An 11,603-nucleotide genomic window follows, 5' to 3' on the forward strand; every position below is an offset into this window, starting at 1 on the left:
CTTATTAAGATGTTAAATTGGCTATTTTGAGTGTTTATTAATTGTTACGAGAAAATTAGAGACAGCAGTTCAGACACATTAAGAAGGAAGGAGGAAAATTTATAGAACTAAGAACATAGAACGTTACAGAGCAATTCAGGCCGTTCGGCCCTCGATGTGATGTCAATTTGTGGAGCCAATCTGAAACATATCTATTCTACACGATTTTATTTTCATTCATATGTTTTTCCAATGACTATTTAAATGTCCTGAAGTTTGCCGAGTCTACTACTGAGGCATACAGTGCATTCAACGTTCCGACTGTCCTCTAATTAATGAACGTACCGCTGATATCTGACCTACATCGACTACCCCTTCACTTAAAGCCCTGTCTCCATCATTATCGTGGAAAAACACTCTCAATGTCTACACTGATCAAATCGGTTGATGACCTTAATCGTCTCAGTGAATCACCTCTCAACCTTCTTCTCTCGAAAGTAAACAGTCTCAAATCCCTCAGCCCTTCCACGTTAGACCTTCCTACCATACCGAGAAACATCCTACTAAATGTCCTCTGAACACTTTCGAAAGCATTCACATCGTACATGTCATGCACTAACCAGAACTGCATGGAATGCTGCAAGTGCGGCCAGGCCAGAGATCTGTACAGCTGCAGCATGGTCTCGGGCACCGAAGCTCAATCCCTCCAGCAATAGTAGTCAACCTGGGTGGCAACTTCGAGGTTGGACACTGGACACTGAGACCTCAGTGACGATTGACAGCTCGAAAAATCTTACCGTTACCCCAGTTATTTTTATTCCTGTTGCTCCTTCTGAAATGAATGACCTCACACCTTTTCCGTATTAACGATCATTTTCCGCCTCTCAACCCAACTCTGCAGCTTATCTATGTCCCACTGTAACCTGCAATATCCTTCAGCACTACCCATAACTCCACCGAATTGAGTGTCATCTGCAACATTACTGAACCATCCTTCTACGCCCTCATCCAGGACGTCCATAAACGTTTCAAACTGCTGTAGTCCCAAAGTAAGTCATTGCAGATCTCCAAGGTGAACATTTCTCATCAAATACAACGTGTATTCTTTCAGCCAGCCAATTTGCGATCCAAGCTGCTAACTCACCATCAGTCTCATGCCTCCGTATCTTGTGCCATCGCCTTCGGTGGGAAAACCGATGAAACGCCTTACAGTAATGCATCTACACCAAATCAACAGCTTTATCATTATCCACCTGTTTGGCAACCTTACCGGAGATATTAATAAGGGTTGTGAGGCGCGATCTACCCTTCACAAAACTAATCTGATTATCCCTAATTAAATCCTTCCTTTCCAGATGTTTATAAACCTTATATGTTTTAACACTTCGCAACACATTACCCACAACCGATGTAAGACTAATTGATCTATTTTTGCCACACCTGTCTCCAAAGTCCTCCTTGATGAAGGGGACAGCATGAGATATCCTCCAGTCTTCGTCTTCTGGCACTATTCCTGCAGACAATGACGACATAAAGATCAAAGCCAAAGATTTTCCAATTTCCTCCCTGGCTTCCTCGTGGATCCAAGGTTAAATCCCATTCAGTAGAGGTGACGTGTCTATTTTCGCACATCCTGGAACTGATAATTATTCCTCCTTTTCACCCCGGATCCCATCTTGTCCAATAGCCTGTCTCTCAGTATTCTCCTGAACAACATTGTCTGTTACCAGTGCGAATACCAACGAAAATTATTCAGTTCGCGCTGGCCCATCTCCTCATACTCCTTGCATATCTTTCCACTGCTATCTTTGATTGGCCATCATCTTTCTCCAATCATTATTTTATTCTTAATCAACCTAAGGAAACGTTTGTGTTATTCTTGATCGTATGCACCAATGATTTCTCATGTCCCCTGCTTGCACTTCTTCACTCTCTCTTTCCGTCATTCCTGGCTAACTTGTCATTCTCAAAGGCCCGAACTGAGCCTTCATGTCTCATCGTCACGTAAGCCTTTTTATTCCTCCTGACAAGTGATTCAACTTCTTCAGTAAAACACAGGTACCTTGCGCGACTACTTCCTCCCTGCCTGACATGTACATACTTATCAAAGACATGCAGTAATTGTTCCTTGCATAAGCTCAACATTTCAATTTTGCCAATCCCCTGCAATTTACTTACCCATTCTAAGCAATTTACATCACTGCCAACTGGTGCGGCATTTTAAGTCACATTTCTGCTCGTTTAATAAAGGCACTAAGGGAAAAAATGTGTTTATAAATGATAATCCAGTGGAGTTAATGCAAGTAATAAAGGAAATCGCAGGCAAAGTAGAGGAGCTGCGCCTGGAGTTAGCTCTTGATTTCCATGAATAATTCGAATGTGCGGGTAGAGTTAACTCAGAAAGCACAGTGGGAGAAGGGGGAAAAAAAACACTATAATTTTGTGAGAGCATGTTTTTCTAAGTATCTTATCGTAAAAGATGAACACATTTGAAATCATTCTGAAACGTTACTCAAGAAAGTATTAATTTGTGGAACAGATGGACAGATATTTAGCGTTCCCCTGTGGCAGAACAGGTTGGAGAAGCAAATCAAGTCTGGTGAAGTAACAGTCGGGGTGATTGACAGAGTAGCAATACGACGAAATGCAGCTTGCTCTTCAGAATTATTTATCGGAGTTAAAGTGGGAGGGACAACGCCTGTTCAGATAAGCCAAAGGAAGAGGAGTGGACTGAGAATTGGAAAGAAGCGTATTTTTAATTTTTTTAGCAGTCTGCTGGAACAAGATACACCTATCATGAGTCACAGCAAGAAGCAAAAATCCAATGAGAAATACGAAGGAGTTGAGTTTTGAGGAAATGGTACATAGACAAAGCCTGAACAGGAAGGGCGTCAGGCAGAAGTGTTCAGTCCTCACAGACCACGTGGACACATAACAGAAATGCGTGCGAATAAATATATGGGTATACATACTCAGAAATGAATGAGAATATATTTCTGAGGTTTGTTATCTTAACAATAGAATCACATTATGTAAGGCGAGAGCACGGCAGGTCAGTGCAGAGGAGAAATGGGTGGAAGTGTACCAGGTTAAGTTACTGGTAGATTGCAGACAGGACGTATTATGGTCAAAACATAAATTACCAGTACAAAGGCACCACAGTCTGCGGAACACTCAGGCGAAGATACAAGAGCCCTTCTAATCGCCTGGACCACACAGGTTATGGTTAAAATTCACAATATATGTCATACGTGACAACTGGTTGGCAAGTGCAGGCAGTAACAAAACCAAAACATTTCTGTCAATTGCCGTCGTCAAAGCACTTTCTTGCAGGTTATGATTGATTGTGTAGGCCCTCCTCTTCAAACTAAAAGAGGGAAACAGAACTTGATGCCAAAGTAGATGTGACGACCAGATTTCTGGAGGCAATTCCATGACGGAATACTAAGGCCAAAATTGTAGGAGAGGAGTTCTAGCTTCCTTCACGTGATATGGGCTTCCCAGAGAGATCAACTCAAAACTAGTCTCTAACTTAGGCCGCCAAAATACGTGTTTGTTACTACTCTGCAGAGTGAAGAAACAAATGAAGATGTCGTGTAGTTGGATGTGCCTCGACACACCGTACACCTTGAGAATGTCCTTGAAGATGTGGATAATTTAGTCAACCGTCTGTCTCAGGACGAAACAATGCAGTTGCAAGGTATGTTGCTGCAGTACGAAGACGTATGCAGTAATAAGATGGGGTGTACTAATACTGTTTTGCAATAAGTGGAGGTAGGAATGCTGTTCTAATAAAACAACGCTTTCCTTCAGACTTAATACTCTGAATGACACACAGACGCAGGAGGAAGTGGATGAGATGCTCAACGACGTTTTCAACGAACCGAGTCACAATTAGTGGAGTTCACCAATCATTAGTTCCCAGACATGATAGGAGTCAACGATTTGTGGGGACTCTTGGAAGATCAAGACCATGCAAAGTAGGACTCATATCTAATGCCACCATTGGTGGACTATATACAGTAAGTTGGCCAAGCCATTTACACCACAAAGTTGAGCTTACTGCGTGTTTATTAGCAGATAGTGTTATCCGATAAGGTGAAGGAAATTTCTGTATGCGTTACCACTAATTGGATATTCCGATACAAATATTTTGGAATGATACACGCGCCAGCCACGTTGCAAAAAATCATGGAATGATTTGTGGCCGGATAACAAACTGATCAGTTTATCAATGAGTCATGGAAAAATCTCACGCTCAGTTGGGCGACAGTGAGACCTGCAGATATTCCAGTTTAGAGTCGAGAGTGTGCTGCTGATAAAGGACAACAGGTCAGACAACTTCCGAGGAGTTGGAGAGGCGTTGTTTCTGGCAAAAGCTCTTCACCCAGAATTTGGCAGAGTTGGCAGAGTTCTTTGTAAGATTAAGCGAAACAAAACTAGTAACAATCTTAAAGAAAACAGAATTCGCAGAGGCAATGGTGGAATTGTATTGCCATAACACCATTTTGAGAATCTTGAGAAGATTTACAACCTTAACCTCAACCTGAGCTGCAAGTCTTCTCAAAATCAACAAACACCTGTGTACGTAATCCATGCGTAAGCCCAATGATGGGAACCCAACACCGTCCGACTGAACGCCACCAGCAAGCAACTGAATTCTCTCCACACAAATGCCTCTGAAAACAGGCATGATCATGATGTGTCTAATGCAAACCACCTCCCAATACTCCATAAGCGGGAAGAATAGCAGAATAGATTGTTCGCAGACCTTTGGGAGAATTGATAAATGGTGCCGAACGTTGACACAACAAATTTCAACTGGAAATGACATTTCAAACCTCTTCGTGCAAAACAATGTCTGACAAGGTCTGGGCAAGCACATTACAACGAAACAACAGCATCAAGTAACAGCAGACCAAGACAGAGAAAGAAAAATAGCCTGACAAAGAAATAAACTGGGCAGGTATGCACAGAAGACGAACACTAAAAATTCAGAATCTTTGATAAAGAACCTGTCTGACCGACCACTAACACAAACAAAAGAAAAGTCGTCCTCGTGCAAGGGATGAACGACAACTACAGAGACGCGGACTAAAATGACTTCCTCACAGCACTGGAATCAAAACTGCTCAAATAACAGACATACAGAATAAATCCAGCAGACGATCAGAGACGTAGTAGCACCAACACTACGCAGAAAGAAAGGAGGGTACACCGTCAACACAAAAGTCATGTCTACTCTGGAAGAACTCATCAAAGTAAGAAATATTGTAATACTGGATTAGTGGTGCTGGAAGAGCACAGCAGTTCAGGCAGGATCCAACAAGCAGCGAAATCGACGTTTCGGGCAAAAGCCCTTCATCAGGAAAGTGGGAGAGGAACTCCCTGAGATTCTTGTAGAGAGTGGAGGAAACCTTCTTCAAGGCAGGCATCCTTGAAGAGGATTCGCAGTAGGGTTAAAATCAACGAGGTAAAAAAATAACTGCAGAATCTGGAAACCAAATACTGGATTAGTGGTGCTGGAAGAGCACAGCAGTTCAGGCAGCATCCAACGAGCAGCGAAATCGACCTTTCGGGCAAAAGCCCTTCATCAGGAAGCCCTGATGAAGGGCTTTTGCCCGATTTCGCTGCTCTTTGGATGCTGCCTGAACTGCTGTGCTCTTCCAGCAGCACTAATCCAGTAAGAAATATTGTAAGCCTACCTTCAGGCAAAGGGTGCATGATCGTCATTCTAAACAGAAGACAATCCATTGCAAATACGAACTCACCTCGCACAGATACCGACACATACTAAAACGTGACTCAGTACCCGGCTTCACAACTGGAAATCTGCAACAAATCATTTCTGAAGAAACTGCACAAATCTGGCGATGTTAACAAGACAGATCTCCAAGGAATAAAACTGAACGGACACACTGTTTCTCGGGATAATCTAAGGTACAGAAACAAACTCCAAATACCCCACATAACTGCAGAAACACAACGCCCCTCCCCCCCCCCCACCCCCGACAACATATCCCCGGCTGGAACAAATCCAAACTTTCAATTCGCGACATAGCAACATGCACACTACCACACAACTTCACTGTGAACTAAAATACCTCAGAGAAGACAAATGACACTCCAGACAAGTATACCGGAATATCATCAAGGACACCAAGGTAGTACAGAACGATGTCATGGTCTCATTCCACCTTACGGTCCTTTTCAAAACAAGTGACGTTATCCTTGCCAAAGAACGTTTGTCCTCACAATGAGACGAGCCAAGGACATAAACAACAGTCATCACCAACTCCTGCAGCAAGGCCAGTGTTCTCAAGGTAGCGGACCTTTGCCTCATTGTGCACTTCATCTTCAATGGTAAGACCTACAAACAAATCATCAGGGCACCCAAGAGATTATCAATATTAGGACTCTTCTCAGAATGTGTTATGGAGAGACAAGAACGAAGCGATCTCCTCATGATCCAAACCAAGCTTTGGATCCGCTGTGTGGATTACACCTTTATTTTCATAAAGCGATACATATTAGAATTATACTATAATATCATGAACAAAATCCTCATTGTCATACATTTCATCAAAGAGGAAGAGAGCGAAAACATACTTCCCTTCCTGGATGTCACAGTGGGATGTAACAGTCTACAGGAACGCGACGCATACATGCCGCTACTCAACTGCAGGAGCAATCATCTCAACAACAGATGAATGAAACTGCATCAGGAGACTACTGAAACAGACCACTACACACTGCAGCAAAACATCAACTATGGGCCATAGAATAAAAATACCTGTCAGCATAATTCAAGACTAACTTGTACGCAATGAGCACAGCCCACAACTTTTTGAACAACTAACCCAACCAAGAAGGCACAACGTACCCAGAGATTGAAGCCACACAACCATACATGAAAAGACATTTGGAGAAACGACCATCCACTCTGACTACTTGCCATCATGGTAGCCCACAAACATACCAACACACTGAAACATTTACTGATGAAACTAAAAGATGCTGTGTTAACAACAGGTGTAAAGGGAATGTCATCTGCAAAATGCCCTGCAAGGTCTGCAAAGACAGGACGTCGGACAGACAGGCTGGTCGATCCACCAGAATACACGAGCAGGAACTAGCCACCTTGAAAGCATAACCTCCAACAAGCCATTCCGAGCTCTTCCACTAACCTTTCCATGACTGGAGTCAGTCAGAAGCCTCTCAGATACAATTTCGATGCTGTTTCCTTCACAGTAATGTTCGAGGAGCTTCCTCATATGACAGACAGCATCTTCAGCTGAGAGTGACAAACACAGGCATTCAGTGGACAGGTTGGTCCAACTTACAGAGACATGAGACAAATTTGATGCCTCCACCCGCCTCCGTTTAAAATGGAGCATCATGTGCACAAATCGGGAACTGAACAAAGCACCATTACATCGTTTCTGAGCTTCACAATGCCAGCAATCGATATTCTATAGAGCCAAAAATCTATTCCCCGGAAAGCTACAGAGGACAGCAAGTTTCACATATAAGATTTCTATAAAATGCAATTAGTTAACCGAGAACATATCGTGAATTTTTCGTGAAAAAGACAAATAAGAGGCACTAAATGGAGGAAAGAAACCAAGGAGTGTCCAAATCACAATAATGAAAATTTTAATAAAGACAATGCAGGATCAACTATAATGTTTTATTTCATTAATCTGGCTCTGCATCTCACAACCAGCTCCGAAATCGTAAACTGGAACAAGACAATTGCCGAGCATGGAAATCCTTGCAGACGATGGAAGAATAATACTAAGGAAATTTGCCTCTCTGGCATGGGGAGCATTGCAAACCAGTGCCAACACATTGGTACTGTAGGTGCACTGGATACATTTGTAGCCAATACTTTGAGTAACCGTTAATGGAATCCCCACACACTTATGTCTCCATATCATCATTGTACCAGAAAAAAGACAATTTCTTCTCGTGTGAGTGTCTGTGTATGTGTGCGTGAGTGCGCGCGCGTATATCTTGGGGTCATTGAATGCTAAAATCACTTTTTGAAACAGAAAACGCAGTGACGAAATCAGTTTCAATCCGAACAGCTGTCAGGGAGGGACATGTTATACATAGGCATGCTGAGTTGCTTGAGGTTACTAGAATAAACATTTTTCCTGACCAACAACAATAGGTTCACAGTTCACAGGAATGATGGATTGGTGTGCTTTTAGAGAGAGCTCAGATACGAGACAAGGAGTAAGGAAGCATAATTGCTTCCACAGGTTTGGAGCTGTGAATGTCAGCAGCAGATATTTCACATCATTATGGCATTATCTCATAGCTCCATATCCAATTGGTGAGAGAATTGCACAGTTAAATATATAATGGGTGCGTTAACATGGATAATTAGGATTGGACCGGACATGATGTCAGGAATCAGCTTATGGCCGCAGCTGAGTTTCATCTGCTCCATTCATAGATATTAGCCAGTGTCAGGATGCAATCAGAAGTGAAGCTTGCGACATCCACGTTGCAAATTTTCAATTAACACAGGCAGTCATGTAATGCATCGGCTTAACAGAGAGACCCAAGACGGGCACTTTCAGAAAAGAAAGAGGGATGAAAGAACGAGTAATTTCATGCAGTTGGAAGGGCTTTCCAGCGTAAATACGTGTATTTAGAGTGTGATGAGGCACAAGTTTGGCAGCAATGAGCGCAGAGAATAGATCAGTAACGCTGGCATACCTGCATTACAGAAAAAAGTTCCTGCACTTTAACACTTACCCGGGACACCAATGATAGCCAGGATAGGAAAATAAATGTAATGAATAATACGGAGTGCACAATAGATCCTCCATGATAATGACATCTGATCATAATTTTTCGAAAGATGCGAAATTTCACCAGATAAATTCTTGGGTATTGCTATAACATTCCAGTCTATTGCTGTCAGATTCAGATCTAATGTTGGAACATTCCAGTCTCTCGTTTTCAGATTCTGATCCATTTTTGTAATATGCCAGTCGATTGTTTTCAGATTCTGAACTCTCAACGACCTCTCTCTGGATCTGCTGATCCCTGTTAGTGGGACAACACATTAAATGGAGACCAATTGTTATTGAAGAATGAAAACCCCACACTGGAATAATTCGAATCCATAGAGACTGACATTAATCGCAATCACTGAACAAACAGTTTCAATTAACCCCTTTCTACATCACCTTTTTACAACAAAAAAAACACAAGGGAACATTTATGAGATCTGGTTGAAATCGGCGCAGGTTGCTGAGAGAAGGAACACAAATCCACCAACACGTTTTATCTTTCTTCCTTGCAACTTTTAATAGTGTCAGAACACTACTGAGTTGTATATGACCCACATTGTTTCTATAACAGGTCAGCTATAAAATATCAGATCAGCTGCATAAAAGGATTGGTGGGGAAATTTTAAAAAGAATACAAGAAGGAAAGCAATACTTATGACATGTTGATGTTGTGTAATGCTGTTCCTAGTTTTAAGTGCATTTTAATCAAATCCTTCGATCGACTTCAGACATCATTCAGAGTACTGAGACTGCTGCCACAGAACGGGGGAGTTTTTATCCCAATGATGCTGTTATAGACGGATAGAAGAAAGCCAATCAGTCCACACGAACGGAATTCCCACTTGAAGACGTGAAAATCTGGGATGCTCACGCAGTCTTCAAAGGGAGTCATTCACAACATAGATAAATTTTACGACAGCTGCATGAGGTGTTACGAGAGTACACCTGGAGTGCAATATGCTTGTGTTTCTGCATCTGAGAAGGGAAGAATCTCCATCAGATACATTTTCTGGCTGCTCATTACACACAGATTGCTGTGGCATTTAATGACTCCAGCCTGTTACAGAGGGACAGGAGGCAGTCAATCAGGAGGAGGCCATTCACTCTTGGTTATTTTATATTGGAGCAGTAAGAGATCATTAAATCTCTCGGGTCTGTTAAAGAGGAACAGTAGAAGGCCGTTTAACCTCACAAGCCGGTTACAGATGATCAGTAGGAGGCCATTCAATCTCTGGAACATGTGACAGAGGGAAAGTAGGAAAGCCATTCCACATCTGTACGTGTTACAGAGGGACAGGAGGATGTCAGTCAGCATCTCGGACGTGTGGTATAGTGATAGGCGGAGCAAATTGAACTTCTCAAGTCTGTTATCCAAAAGCACTGCCAGTCACTTGATTGCTCATTTACTGAAAGTAAAGAAAACACTGATCAAGCATTCAGATTTTGATGATGTGTAATAGCAGCAGGAGAAAGTTTTCAGTCAGGAGAAGCTGTAAAACATGTGAAGAAGTAATTCCGTCCACCACAGGATCACTTCATAGAAGCAATAGCAGACTGCACAGTTATTGGAACCTGTTCCTGAGGAGCAGGAGGACTTCATCTATTTTCAAAATCCTTGTACACAAGAACAGGAGGCAGTCATTCAACTGCTCCAGACTGGTACACTTGGAAATCTGAAGACTAGTGAGCCCCCAGGATCATGTTACTCAGCAACAGGAAATGGCCACTCACTCCTCTCCCGTTTGGTCATTTGGGAGAGAAGGGGAATTGGCGTATTACAAACAGAAGTCCATGAATTAGTTGCCATTTCTAACAGTTCCGCTACCTACAAGTATATCCCACCACCAGAAGTATATTTTCTTGCCCACCGTTAACTGCGTTCTGCAGAAACCTTTCCCTCTGCGACCTTCTTTTTAATTATCTGCACCCCCATCAACACCCCCTGTGCTCCCCACACCATCAATTGACACAGAAGGAGTAACAAAATCTGCGCCCACACCTTCTCGTCACCACCATGAAAGGGTCCAAATGATCCTTCCACATCTGATAGATTTTCCTGCAATGACAACACAACATCACGGGTGTCTGCTGCTCTTGGCTTACATTTGGAGACAGGAATTCAACTGGCAGAACGTTTCAAATAACATCTATAGAACACAGGCACTAAACAACAACTATGCCCTGTGGCTGAACACTTCAACATGTCTCCCCACTCCTGTATGTACTGACATCCTCCACCGTCAAACCCTGACAACATGCCTATTCGAAGAACAGCTCACCTTCCGCTTAGGGACTCTCAAACCACACGCTATCAACGTGAATTTCACTGGTTGGCTCTTCTCCACTCCACCCACCTAATCCCAGATCCAATAACCCAACTCGGCAACGCCCTCTTGACCTGTCCTAACTCTCCATGTTCCTCAAGCCGAAAGGATCCAGCCTCCACTCCGGCCTGTAATAATCATTTTACATCGTCATCCGCCCTTCACATTCCCAGCTACCTTTACCTCCCAGACCCAACCCCTTCCATTTATCTGTGCTTTTCCAGCTCCTCATCTTTTGACATACATGTAGCGAGTGTGATAATGATATGCTTTCAAGGGAGCAGATGCAAACATTATCCTGACACGCTCACCTCTTTGGTATTATTGTATTAGTGTGTGTATCCGAGCATTCCTGTGTGTGTAAGTTCTGATAGGCTCCGTGGTATACAAAATAAAGCAATGCCTACCTCTTCCAACCTCCCCATGTTGTTTCACAGAGGGAAATGGATGACGAAGATCATAAGAGTTTCATTTGGACAGAGGAGTGGGG

Source organism: Chiloscyllium punctatum, chromosome 43, assembly GCF_047496795.1.
Source record: "Chiloscyllium punctatum isolate Juve2018m chromosome 43, sChiPun1.3, whole genome shotgun sequence".
NCBI classification, from domain to species: Eukaryota; Metazoa; Chordata; class Chondrichthyes; order Orectolobiformes; family Hemiscylliidae; genus Chiloscyllium; species Chiloscyllium punctatum.